Source organism: Rousettus aegyptiacus, unplaced genomic scaffold, assembly GCF_014176215.1.
Source record: "Rousettus aegyptiacus isolate mRouAeg1 unplaced genomic scaffold, mRouAeg1.p scaffold_m13_p_1, whole genome shotgun sequence".
Classification (NCBI taxonomy): domain Eukaryota; kingdom Metazoa; phylum Chordata; class Mammalia; order Chiroptera; family Pteropodidae; genus Rousettus; species Rousettus aegyptiacus.
Genome location: NW_023416284.1, coordinates 53,101,867 through 53,116,675, shown reverse-complemented (window position 1 = coordinate 53,116,675; position 14,809 = coordinate 53,101,867). Strand labels below are relative to the sequence as shown.

Genomic DNA, 14,809 nt, shown 5'->3' with positions numbered 1-14,809 from the left:
TATCCGATACAAAAGGCAACATACAAATCATAACATACCATACTGATGAAAGCATTCAGCAAATATTTGCTGAGTAACTGCTACATCCTAAGTAGACTCTTCAATTGACCACTCCTAAGCTTTTGGATGATGAACGCGAACCCCAAGGAAGGAAGATGGCACCCACATAGGCAACTCAACCCTAGGGTCATGAAGATACATCTGAAGCCCATGTACTCACATATCAGGACAGAATTTAACCCAGATTTCCTTATTTCTGTAATATCCCACTTCCATGACTCCAGGACTAGCATGGGACTCTTGTCTCCAGTCTTTTAGCAAATAACATGGCATATAGACCTTGGAGAGTATTCTGATTGAATACTATCAGAACGACTGCCGCTTAATTGAAAGATTTTTACAAAATGGCAGCATTCAGTGTTGGAAAGGTTGTGTGTATGGTGAGTAGAGAACTGGCTGTTAGATTATCAAACATTTTACTTATTATTTGTTTTTGCACAAACCATACTCATCAATGGTTCTCAACCAAGAGTAAGTTTGTCTACCCCCTCTCCCCCACCACCACATTTAGCAATGTTAGGAGACACTTTTGGTTGCCATGGCTAGCAGGAGGGAGGCTACTAGCCAAGGACACTGCTAAATATCCTACAGTGTCCAGCACAGACCCCCTCACAATAAAGAATTATTCAGTTTTGAATGTCAGCAGTGCCAAAGTTGAGAAACTTTTACCTATGCCAAGGCATTCACAGCTTTTGAGTTTCTGAATAGTGTTTTAAAAGTCAAGTAGCAATGACTTAAAAAATTTTTTTAAAGGTTCTGAGCTGCAAAAACCTGTCCTATTAACTTCAAAATACAAAGGATAGCAGAAGTGATAATGCTGCAGGGGTAGCATAGGTAGAAGATGATGAAAGTTTTAGAAATAAAAGTTTATTAACATCTCACAGGTCAGAAACAAGCTTCAGGGGGCAGATGTTAATTGTGTGCCAGTAGACCAGATGATGTCTGAGGTTGCTCCCAGCTCTGACATTCTGTGATTAGATCGTACTTTATCTTTTCAGTAATTGTTATTTAATGTCTAGCAATCTAAACAAAAACCCTTTTTCCATTCTGAGTGAAAGAACTCACAGAGGCCATGGTCTGCATAATCTGTTTTATGATTTAATACAAGAGGTCTGGGGAGGTCAATTGGAAATTTTAAAATGAAATGCTTACCAAATTCCCTAGTTCACTCACGTTTTAATTTGAATAACGGATGTTGTGATAGCTTTCAAAATCATACAAAATATATCTAGATTAGAAAAGGTGATTATAGTATAAGGAGAAGAATTTAGCACCATTTGAGGAGAAAACGACAATGATGGTTTGCATTTTTAATGGCAGAAATGAGTTTTCGTTTTCTTTTGACTTTCAGTCTGCAAACTGGTTGCCCAAATCTTCTCCACAGAGACAGGGCTCTGCATTCTTACCTCTGTTAGCTTGGAATGTTAGGTTTATAAATATCCTAAATGGACTTGAAAGGGTGGATATCAGTTCAGCTTCTCATTCTAGATTCCATCTTTTATTAAACTTAGGTTTATCTCTTATTGTTTTCTTTGTCTCATCATTTGAGGAGGAAATAAATTGGCTCTGTTATTACTATTGTCTCAATTTTATATATCCCACAAGTATCATTCTCTGAACATCAAACCAGCTTCTCGAATTTTTTACTTCTCCCTGGTTTCATGCAAGGCATTTCAATTAAGCATGCTCTCCACCAACAGCTCTTATCATTTGCTTCTGGAGATCCCACAACATGAAAATAACTCACCATTCAAATTTTCTCTTTTATAGATTTGGAGACTTCCCTGTGAATGATTGATTGGTTGGTATTCTCTTTACAGTGACTTTGTTTTTCTCCAACAAAAATTGGAGATTGCATGAAAATAGTAGTGATTTAAAAACTTTTGGTAGCTGGAGTGAAATCTGTAGTTATCAGAGATGGAATAATGACAGTTTATTTTATTCTGCAGAACCATGTTTCTAAAGTTCCATAATTAATTACAAGATTTGAAAGAGAACTATCTAAGTGGATTTGGTGGGGAGTGGGTAGAGACAGTATTCTGTCGGAGAAAGCCAAGTCGACTCCATGTTTTGAGGAGCAGATTCTTGCAGCATGGCCCTGATGAACTAAGATGTGTGGAACATATTTCTTAACATAATGAAATAAAGGCAAAACATGAAAGAAGACAGATCTAAAAACAGACATGATTGGTATGCAAAGTGATGAGAACAGAACACGAGAAAACTGTGGATACCTGAGTAATAAACTCTTCTTTCCTCAGCTTTTTTTTTTTTTTTTTTTGTACAGAACCTTTATTTTACTGGATATTCAGATTTTAGACAGCATCTAGGAAATTTTGTTGGGAAAAAGTCAAAACAATAAAGAGATTCCAGAGAAGATTCTTACAATAGTTACGAAGCGTTTTAAGAAAAAGTTTCTTCAACTTGAGATGTCAACAATGTAATAATAATGACAGATTTATCCTGCTTTAGAGATCTAGAAAAGAAGACCAAATCCAGATAATTTTGACTATTTTTGCTACACTACCTCAGAGGACATTTTTCAGAATCTTCATCAGTACTCAACAACAAAAGGGCACTAAATATAGCACAAGATTCCATTACTACTATTTGAGCATTTCTATGTGCCAAGTCCTCAGATTCAGAAACTGAATCTCAGAGATTAAATAACTTGTCCGAGGTCATGTAGCTGGTTGAACCAGGACCAAAACCACATCTGCCCACATCAAACTGTGAGCCCCACCACCCACTCATGCTGTCAGGAGCAGCTCTCAGCTCCATGGAACAGCCTTAAATCTTAGCTGGGCCCTTGTAGAATAAATCAGTGCTTGTGGGAGTACTCTCAGGACGAATTTCTAGGAATCCTTAGAAGCTATGCCAAGCTAAGCCCAGATGCAATATACTCAAATATTCTTAATTTTATTCTTTGTTTTGAGACCATAGTAGGTAATTTTATTTCTCTATATGACGCGTGTACCCTTCCAGGTGGCTGTGGCAGTTGACAGAAGAACCTTTCTGGAGGCTGGCCCGAAGCAGCAAGGACAGGTGAAGTTGACCATAAGAGGCAGATGACTTCCCAACTCCAACTAGAGCTCTCTCTCTAGAGGGGTCTTTAATTTCGAGCTATCAGTTTCACAGGGAAGTTGGCTGTTACTCTCCAAACCACTCAGTTTACTATGGATTCTAGTTACACTCTGTACAGAAGCCTTCTAAAACTTCTCTTTGCAGATAGCCTTGCCTTTTAGTTTGTTGAGAGGACCGGAATGACCTAGGAAGGATTCTATTTTTCTCTTATCACCCTTAGTTATTAGAGAAAGAGTAGGCCTACCCACCTTCTAAGAGCGGCTCTGAATTAGAGAATAGATTTCTGATATGGATCCATCTTTCTGGCACTTCCAGTAGAAGCTGCTTTGATTCTGCTCTAGGGCTCCATCCACCAGCACCTGAGGCATGGCCTGACTCTACTGCTTCCCCCACATCTGGGAGAGGCAGTATTCCAGATTCTTTCCCTGGAGCTCCTTGCTCTAGTTGTCTCATGAAAGGATGGTGGCTTCCAAGGCAGGCCACCCACAGTAAGAAGGGAGAGGCTAGGTCTTAGGTCATGCATAAAGCTGCTGATGAGAGAAAAGGACCAAAGAGTAAAGAATCCAGGATGATGGGAGGAATTGGGATTTGAAACAACTCTTGAGCTGAAGGGTAGACAGCTGTGGTAGGTGATTACGTAAAATTTTCAGGCTCAGGTAGAGATTTCAACAGACATTTTCATTCTGACCATATCCAGATCATAAACATATATCAAGTGCCCAATATTTTGCTCACTGATCTGTTGGCACTGTGATAGAACACATTTAAAATTAAGTTGCTGCATGTGGAATCTAAAAAAAAAAAAAGCCAAACTCATAGGAACAGAGAGTAACATGGTGGTTTCCAGGGGTTGTGAGTGGGAGAAATGGAGAGATGTTGGTCAAACGGTACAAACTGCAAGTGAGAAGATGAACAAGTTCTGGGGATCTAATGTACAGCCTGGTGACTGTGGTTAACAATACTGTATTAGACACCTGAAAGTAGCTAAGAAAGTACATCTTAAATGTTCTTAATGCACACACACAAAATAATTATGTGTGGTGGTGAAGGTGTTAATTAATCTCATTGCGGTAATCATCTCACAATGTCAGGTATCAAATCATTGTGTTGTACACCTTAAACTTACAGAGTGTTATATATCAATTATATCTCGATAAAGCTGGGGAAAAGGAAAATAAAATTAAGTTGCTGGATAAGTTAGTGGATGCCAAAAGGTTTTAATATTTTATTAAAGTGATACTGCCACAGGATGCATTGCTTCTCACTTGAAAATTAACTAAGAAATAGATCTGTAGCCCCAGCAAACAGGTTGGTATAATGGATTTTGTCAAATAAGTAAAGTTTTAGAATACATTTTAGGATCAATATAGATTCTATCTAATCTTTTATCTATCATCTACATGATGCAATTCAATTCAATAAACATTTATTGAGCACCTACTTTGTGCCAGATATGTGTTGGGCATTGAAAACTCATAGAAAATTAAATCATATTAGCTTTTCCAAACTTATTAAGGCACCAATGAGGACTAAAGTACTTTTAAAAGACTTGATAAAGAAAGGTTAAAAGAAGAAAACAGGTCTACAGCTATGCTACCCTGAACGTGCCCAATCTCGTTTAATCTCAGAAGCTAAGCAGGGTTGGGCCTGGTTAGTACTTGGATGGGAGACTGCCTAGGAAGGCCAGGTTCTGTAGGCATTAAAAAAAAAAAAAGAAGAAGGCGAAGAAGAAAATACAAGACACATTCACTGGAGACACAAATCACATTGTGCAGCTCCTATTTTTTCTCCACTGTACCTAGCATGGTTCTAAGCCCAGCAGTTAGAAAGCAAATACTCATCCAACCGAATTAAACAGAAAATTCAATTAATTAAAATATCTTTTTCCTTTACTATTTTCTCTTCTCTCCTCCCAGATTCCAGCAATTTGAGGCTTTATAAAACCACAAGGTGGTGGGAATAAAGATTTAAACCTTTGCCAGGAAAGCTTCCAAACTAAAGAAACTAGTTAACAGTCTCAGAAGTCAAACTTCAGCCTCGTGTGACATTTGGTACCTTTCCTAATTACAGGCTCCATTCTCTCTAGTGCTCAAGTGTCTCATGCTATGAAGCCTTAAATGGCACCCTGGAAGCCTGAAAAAACTACTGTTCTCCCTAAGCGCCAGATATGTGACTAGGGGCTAATTTAGGCCCTGGGAAGATCAGGCTCATTCTCTTTTCTTTCAGTTATTTTGTTCAATGGAGACTGTAGCCAACGAAAATCTGTTAGGAGCCTGAGAAAAACATAATTAATGCCAACTTCATATGCAACCTTTGGTCTCACAGAATGAAGAGCAAAGGCAATATGTCAGCTTTCACAAAATGACAAAGTGACTTTGTAGGACAGCTAGAAAATTTATCACATCCTACAAGACCCTTGTCCTTCTAAACAAAGCTCTGCCCTTACTGTAAAGTAGAGAATTCGCCCTCCCCAGCAGCCTTGGGGACCAGTGCCCTGCTTCACACTCTCCCAGGATGTCTCTGGTCTTTTCTGCTTCCTTCGATTGCAATCCTTCACTGCAGGAGCAGTTAGGGAAGTGGAGGGCCCTCATGTTTACCTTCCTCTCTATAGTGGATGACAAGATATTACTGAGGGAATCTCCAGATTTAAAGATCACTCGTTGTGGGTATTCTTAGGTTCTGTGTCTTTTAAAAGATGTGAGCTGCAATTGGTTTCTCTATTTCCTAGTAAATTCTTGAGTTTGTAAGCTCATTGGAAGGTTCTCATGGTTGGTTTTCCTTTACTCAATGAATACTTATGGAGTATCTAACATCTGCTGTGGGTATAGTATGCAAAGATGTTTTACTCCAGTATCATATAACAGAGAGGCTTGTATTTTCACCTCTTAGGAAAGTCCTTTCTTTGTCCAAGTAGGGCCTTCCATTACAGGTAAGTGCGAAAGTGACACTACTGAGTTGAACTTTTATTAATGAATTTGTTAAACAATATTTATTGTGCACCTAATAGTATATGCCATGCACTGGAGGTTCAGTGCTTAGTATAATAAGACTATTGCCCTTAAAGAGTTCACGGTCTGGTGAGAAGGTATTCACTCGAACCCTAACATTAATACAGGAAAAGGTATATGGAAAAGTACAGTGGGAGATCAGAGGAGAGAGAGAAGGATTAATTAGTCTCTTCTCAGAGGGGAATGAAGATAAAGTAGAATGTATAGGGCGGATGGAAATGAGGATTAAAGAAAATGTTATAGGAGAGAGATGATATTTGAGTCCCAAATATTCAAGATTTACAAATGTCCTTGTCTGGGTTATTGGCTACCCCACCAGATCTAGTAAAGATATTCTTTATCTGACAACTATTTAAGAATCAGAAAACACTCAGCCAGATGTACACTCTTTTTTATCTGGTTGGAGAATTACAATAATGTCAATGACAATGCATTGTTTTGCTTTGACCACACATAATGCTCAAGAGATGTGATAAGGGGAGTGAGAGTCCCATTCACGTTAGACCACCTGGATTCAAATCCGGGCCCTACCATCTCCAGTCGTGTAACTTTGGAGGTGTTACTGATTCTCTCTCTCTCCTCATCTATAAAAAGGTGATAACTGTAGTGCCTACATGTCATGTGGTTGTGGATTGGTAAAAGGATTATGTAAGAGAATCCACGATTATTGTAGAACAGGCACATTAAGTAAATCTCAAAAAAGTGTTCCCTATTACTCTACTGAGGGAGAGGCAAATGATTATCTACATAGAATCACATTTCCTGCAAGCATTTAAAAATGAGATAAATTCTCTTAAGTTCAAAATGACTTAGAGCTTTTTCTGACAACTTCCTAGGTCTCATTATCGCTTTTGCTCTTGGAAAATCCTGCTGGTTTACATTTATTTTGTAAATACCATTATAACATTGATAAAGGAAATAAAAGCCACAATAGCAAAAAATTCCCCCAATCTGTGCCTCACTTTCACTTTTTCCACATTCTTTTGAACCAAACGCAAGTCAGTCATCAACCTAGAGGGGGTGCTGTGCAAGTGAATAAATGAATTTTTATCTCAATGGTTCTGTCTCAAAAAGAAGGTATTACAAAAATCGTACCCTAAAAATTAGGCTAGATTTGTGTTTACCCTTAAAGCTAATGATAACCATAGTACCATAAAATGCTTTCTTGAATCTTAAAATCTTTTAAAAGAATTCCCACCACTATTTCCTGGTTTAAAAGGCAAAATGGGAGATTGTGGCCAAAATGATGAATTTGGAATGAGAAACTACAGCAATGACGTTAACAGTAGATTACCATAACAGGTTTCCACAGAGTATAAAAAAACAGTCCTTTGGGCACTAAGAGGCCATTTCCTTTTGGCATAAAATCATGACCTACTTAGCTGTCCTGTCAGAAGAGCCAGAACCATTATTATGAATGTGCAGATTCAGGTTCTGCATTTGCCCAGTCACAATTAACGCAGCTGGATGACAGCCGAGGGCGTTGAACACACTCTTCCGAGCACACACTGAAGAAAAATCAATATAGGCTCTCTTTTTTAACTTCACATACACAATTTATAAAGATCTCTAAGTAGCCAGATACTTATCTCACTTTAAGACAATATTAGTATTCATTCAAAATGTGTTATTTTAAGTTTTTCTTTAATTTGCCAAGTGAATTACAGAGGGATTTGGCTTAAACTTTAAGTAGGTTATCTCATATATGGCACAGAGCAAACCAGTAATTACTTTGCAGAAGAGTGAAACGACTCATTAGAAAAGCCCCAAATGTGTGAGAAGCTTTTTCCCACAAGATTATTTGAGTTTGGAAACGTGAGTCTTGGAGGAATGCTGAACAATAATTAATATCCATTTTAATCTCATGTCTTCTAATAATATTCATAGTATATTTAAACTAGAGCCAGACCTAAACATAAATGACCAATTTAGAATGCATAATCATATGTCTGTATGTTTAATGGTTAATCTATCGTGTAGCAGAGACAAAAAGAGTGGGAATCTTCTGGATGTTTCAGACACTCTACATGATTCGAGGATCCTAGAATTTCTATTTTTGATTCAAGGACCATCTTGGAGTCTATATACTTGGCCTTTTAGAAGGAAGGAGATGCAGCTGTTAATTTCATCTTCTCAAAGGAAAACAAAGCCACTCCATGAAGATATATATGACCCAAAACCAGTGTTTTTCAGTATTTGTTTTACCCCATTTATTTTGTCTTCCTCATTTATGAGCATTTGGTATAATGAAGAGATTAAGTGGGTGGGCTCTTGTATCTTATCAGTTACTTGGCTCTGGAAAAGATATTCATCTCAGTTTCTGCAGGTGTAAAATTGAGGCAATAATAGTTCCTACCTGACAAAATAATCCATGCATGGTGTCTGCACACATGGCAAATGTTTTATAAATACTAGATATTATCTATTATTATCTAGTTCTTCAGCACTTTTTTTTTGATAGCATCTATCCATGTGTTTATTCATCCATTAGCTGTTAACTGAACACCTGCTACAGACAGGTACTGTGTAACGTCAAAAGGCTGAGGACATTCTTACGTGGAGATGGTACTGAGAGAGATGGCAGGTTGGTATACCCGTTCCCAGCTGTGAGTGCTGGCTGCTAACGGCTCATCCCAGACCCTCTTCCGGATGACTACTCTTGGCTGATGGGTGCTGCCTGGGAGCAGTCTTCAATCTCTGGGCCATCGCTGTGCAATTTTGCCTATGGAGCTGCCGGTGAGATCAGGCTGAAACTGGAATGCTCCTGAAACCATTTATTTATGGCTGCCTTATTTTCCTGCCCTCTCCCAATTTCTCTGTCTCCATGGCAGGTGTCTTCTGAGAGTACACCCTCAGTAGACCTATTAGAGGCTCTGCTGCCACAGAATCCAACCCAAGACAAAATCTGCCCATGTTTTATTTTAATAAAAATTTTGATAATGCAGCTTTCAAGTAAATACATCGATAATGACTAACCAAAAATTTCTATAGCTCCTTTAAACTGCATAGGCAAAAATAACCATTTGTTTTCTGAAGCAATCAAATACATACTTTTAAAGTATTCTTAATGCTTCATTCTTCCTTTCCTTATTATCATAGCTTCTTTAGAACTTCCTTAACCTTTAAACCTAAGAAATCATGCTATATGATGGATATAAAGTAAATAGAAAAAATCTTATTTAAAAGCTTAAAAAAACATTTTTGGGGGTGTGTTTTTATTTCCCATGCTCTTTCAAAACTAAAACAAAAGTCTTTCATCTTTTTAGATTAGTGACCTCTATTCTCTCCCTGGGTCATTGTTTACTTCCACTGATTTCTTTTTATTTTACTCATCGCAAGTGGCCTGAGTTTGCCATTCTGTGTACAAGCAGGCTGAGCTGAAATGGGTTTCTCCACTCTCATATAAATGTCCAGTTTAACAGTTTTATCAACTGCTTATTGATACTGGGGACATTCAAGATATATACAGCAGTCCGGAAAACTATGTCTCGCATAGTGAAACATGATCTGATCGAAACTTTCACATCTTTGTTTTATAAACCATGGTAAGTAATGCAGTTATGAATAATTATAGATAAGTGTGTGGTATGGACACTTCACACTGTTAGAGATTGTGCTACATCAAAGTAGCTTTTTAATGAAACTAAGCATAACTGATTGTAACTGGGCAAAATAGAAAGAACAGAATGAATGAACTTCTTTATATTCTGCAAGTGTCCTATTGAATGGCTAATTATTCTTCATAACTGGTGATCCTTCCTCAAATCACAGAATCACAGAGTTAACTCAGACTTCGAATGTCTGTCCAGCTGAGGCCCTCTTCTCATTCCTGAATTCAGAGAGACCCATGCTTGAAGCCTAACTGCCATGGAGCCATACTCCTCATTAAAAGAATTTGAGAGAAATGGTGGTTTCAAAATAATAACAATTTATTAAAATTGTAATAATTGTCAATTATTTTACCTCTCCAAGTTCTCTAAATTCCTTATTAATTACACTATCAATTTCTTTAAACACTAAAATCATACCCATTTCCTCTATTTTCCTCTTTTTTGAATCTTCTTCCTTCTTACTGTGTCCTCCCGTCACTTTTCTGTACTTACATAATTCAGCATTTCTGCTGTGCCAGACAACTTCTGTGCCCCAGATAATGCTACTTTTTTTTCGCTGTTTCTTTTTTCCTATTAATGAAGCCCAGAAACTATTCTTATGGTAGTCCCGGATTCATCTACTTTCTTCCTCAGCATCTGGAACAAAAATTTGCAAACATCCTTCCTACATGCTTAAAATTAAATGCTACTATTCATTCTCCATCTCCATCATTTTCTTCTCTCAGGCAGATTTAGTTTTGACTTACACTAACAGTGTATCACATCAAAGTAATTCCACAGGATCCCTCTGGAAATATCAGAAAATCGTCCTTAGGATATCCAGCATTAATACAGAGAAGGGCTTCCAAATACAGTCCCTTGCAATTCAGGCTTTGGTTTAGTCAAGAAGTCAGTTACCAAGATCAATGCCATAAGCTTTATAGATCCTTAATTATGTTATTTGATTATCATTAAGTTATTTATTTTCCAGACAGGATAGTTCTCATTCCACAAGCCAGTTCCAATTTGTCCAGTCCTCCTTTCGTTTCTTCCACTTTCTTTCACATTCCGTGGTATTTCGAAGTTGCTTCCTTAGTTTGTGGTCTGTGACTCAGCCTGTTCATGGAAACAGCAACTCTTCTGGTCACCCCGCCCAAAAGGCCTTGATACTCTACATTCTCCTTTTGGTGGAGTAGAGAAAGTTCAAGGCTGTAATCAATCTTTTTTTTTTTTTTAAGTAGATTTCATTCTTCCCACACTTTATTTTCAGTAGTGCATAATAGTTCTCTTAAATGTCAGGGTTTATGTAGCTGACAAGATTTTTAAAGTATTTCTCCCATATTTCATTCTAAATGATCATAGTTTCATGTATTTGAGGAATGCTTAATGTGAAAAAGGAAAGATAAGTTCCAGAATATTTTGCATGGATTTTGGGTTACTTTGAGACATTAAAGATTTGGCAGCAAAGGCTCTACCTGAATGCTGAGAACAGTTTACTGCCAGAGAAAGAGAGAAAGAAGGGAGACAAACAGAGAGAGAGTGGGGGGGGGGGGACTGAGAGGAGGGGGGAGGGGAGAGGAGAGGGGGAGAGAGGGAAGGACAGAGACAGAGACAGAGACAGGTGATGACAGAAGAAGCAAGCATGATGATTGGGGTGATGATAATTCAGAAGAGAATATACACATTAATTTGCTTCCTAAATGTAGCATTTAACAGGGACAGAGAATCTGTGACTGAGGTTTCACTTTTCTTGCCCATTGATGACAATCATCTGCTAATCTAGCAGCTTGACTTTTACCATAAAATATGGATGTTGCTAAAGAGATATTTGAGGCTGGTCTGAATAAGCAACCAATGCCCAACACTTGTGATAGTCTGTTTGCAGAGTTATGGGAAAAAAAAAATTGTGTTGTGGAGTGGATTAAGTAGGATTCAAACCTTGAATCTATTAAGGCTCCATTTATTTATATAACAACAATGGAACTTTTCAACAAGACTGGTAATACACCATTACGTCAGGATTGATCAAAAAACAGTAATGCTCGTTTTTGTTTAAAATAGCAGGATAATAAGAAAATAAGCAGCTGAGAAATCAGTGTTAGAGTATCCAGATAGTGGTTTTAGCAGCCGATTTTAACCCAGAAAAAATGGTTTATCTTGCTTTAAGCAAACTTTTAATAGTGGAAAATCCAGTCTCGAGCAAAAAATAAATGAAGGCAATTATTATTTGCTTTTCAAGTGACTTTGTCTCTAAAAGTGCAAATAGTTGGACACCAGGTCCTCTTAATTATCACCAGAATGTAGCTGATTTTGAATAAGATGCAGGAGGTTTGTTCTGGCTCCATTCTGTGAATAACTTGAAATATGATTTGAGATTTATCTGGATAAATATCTTCACTTTTTTTTTACAGTAATTCGACAATTTTATTTAATATCTGGTTCACAGATATCTTCACCTTTACATGGAGACATTCTGGTTCCAGTCAGTGATTTCCAGCTTGGGAGTCTCCCTGGGGTTTTAGAAAGCAATAATATGCATCATGAGTTACTTTTCTAGTCTCTTGTATTTCAGAATGCCTAATGGAAATTGTACTTTTATCCACAGAAATGCTCTAAAAGCCATCTAAACCTTGAGTTTCTTTGCTTGCCCTCGTTAACTTGGTAAAGTAACAGTGGTTAACTCATGCTAATCAAAGGCTCTGGCTGTCATGACATTCTGGAAATTTCCAGTGACAATTAGGATAAAATAACCTTTAAACTTCCTTGCAGATGAAAATATTGTGAATCCTTATATTTTCCATCTGTCACATTTTAATATCCTTCCTTTCCATTGCCACTGCCACTGTTATAATTAAAATCACTCTCAATTCCTAGATGGAATATTGCAATAGCTGCTTAATTTTTTTTGTTCACCTCTAGTCTGGGCTCCTGGGCACATACTACTACCAGCCAGGCTGATCTTGCCTATGTCCTTCTCAAAAACATCCAGGGACCTATTATTTCTTATAGAATAAAGTCCATGTTTGGCATGGCCTCTTCGGACTGGCCTTTCACAAGTATTACCACTCTACCCCCATTTTTTCAATATAAATCTTATGTTGCTGCCTAGCTGGTTTATTACCTGATATTAGGTAAATCGTGTCCTCCAAATTCATAGGTTGAAGTCCTAAACCCCAGTAATTTAGTATGTGACTATTTGGGGAGACAGGGCCGTAAGAGGTAATTAAATAAAGATGGGGTTGTTAGGGTGGATTCCAATCCAATATAACTGATGTTCTTATAAAAAAAAAAAAAAAGGAAGTTAGAACACAAACAAACATAACTCCATTTCTTCCAGGTTTATTATTTTCTGTTGTTATATTGCACCCTCTTTCATGTGGGGAAAGACCACGTGAGAACAAAGCAAGAAGGCCACCACCTGCAAACCAAGAGAGAGAGGTCTCAAAAGAAACAAACCTGCTGACACCTTGATCTTGGACTTCTGGCCTCCGGAATTGTGAGAAAATACCTTTCTGTTGTTAAGCTACCCAGTCGAAGGTATTTTGTTCTGGCAGACCTTGCAAATTATCACACTACCCATCTCACAGTCACATCTGGGAGCTGCCTGCCTCTGCTTCTGTGTGCTTCCTGTTATCTCCATGGCAAAGTCCTCCACAATACTCTGCTTAAGTCATGCTTCTTCTCAATGCTCAACTCTACCTCCCTTCTCCATGAACTGAAGTCCACGTCATATCTCCTCTCTGAAGTCCTAAGGCATTCCAGTTTGCTACTCTTATTTAGTATTTGGAATATACTGTCTTAGAATATCATTGTCCTGAATAAACTATAGACTCATAGAAGGAATAGTCTGTCTTGTAAGTCTCTGTATTCCTCCACAGAGCCTAAAATAATTTATTAGGCTTACTAAAAGGGCTCAAAGAAAGTTAATATTGCTTGACATATAAAAAATTAATCTACATATATTGCCAGGAATGTAGACCTTATATTAAGCAAGGTGTTGACAATTCTAAACCTTTTTAAAAATTTAAAAACAATTAAATCAATGTAATACATCTACAGAGTTAAAAAAGGAGTATGTTATTGAAAGGCTTAGTGAAAAGTAGCAAAACTCTCACAGGCAAAACACATGTTTATTAAATTGTATTTTCTGGAAGTTATTGTCATTATAAATAACATACTTTTACTGTTATTTCTTGATTTCTTAATTTTAACACTTATCTCTTCACACCATTTCCCACTTCCTATTGTTGTAATCTACCAATAATATTATACCACTCTTTCCTATTAAGTAATTAATGCTTCTTGCATGCATCCTGCTCCTGTTCCACGATGACTCAATTTTCTCCTATAGCTCCGAAGGTATAACTAGAATGTTAAGTGTTTTCTCTCATTTCCTGCATAACTCCATTTCTTCCAGGTTTATTATTTTCTGTTGTTATATTGCACCCTCTTTCATCCTGAAAGATTTCCTCAAATTTTTTTTTTGGTAGACCACATATACTTGTGAGTGAGACTATTTTGCTGAGAGACCTTTCAAATGTCAAATGTGCTTAACTTGGATCTATCAGTTTCTCCAGAGGTAGGAATGATCTCCTGTCAGAGGACAGGGTCTTGGCCATTGGTGCTGTGCGCAGGGCAGGGCAGGAATCCATGGTCTGACAACCTTGTGGGCAGGTCCTCAATCCACTTTTAGCCTATAGCTCACCTGGCCTGCTGTACTAGGTTTTATGGGCTGAATGAATTGTGTCCTCAAAATACATATGTCGAAGTTCTCATCCCTAGTACCTCCGAATGTGACTGTATTTAGAGACAGGGTCTTTAAAGAGGTAATTAAGTTAAAATGAAGTCATATGGGTGGGCCCTAATTCAATATGACTCATCCTTATAAGAAAAGGAGATTGGGACACAGATGACACAGAAGGAAGATTGTGTGAAGACCTAGGGAGCAGGCAGCCATCTCCAAGCCAAGGCGAGAGGCGTCAGAAGACACCAACCCTGCCGACACCTTGATTTCAAACTTCTAAGCCTTCAAAACTATGAGCAATAGTTCTGCTGTTTAAGCTGCCC

The 14,809-nt window shown here is 37.7% G+C and overlaps 1 protein-coding gene and 1 pseudogene across 3 annotated transcripts in view; one reads left to right on the top strand and one right to left on the bottom strand.

The window, feature by feature from the left end:
* AK5 (adenylate kinase 5) overlaps positions 1 to 14,809 on the bottom strand; it is a 190,137-nt gene that overhangs the window by 97,320 nt on the left and 78,008 nt on the right. The window lies entirely within an intron of this gene.
* On the top strand, positions 4,725 to 4,843 carry LOC118605100 (annotated as a pseudogene).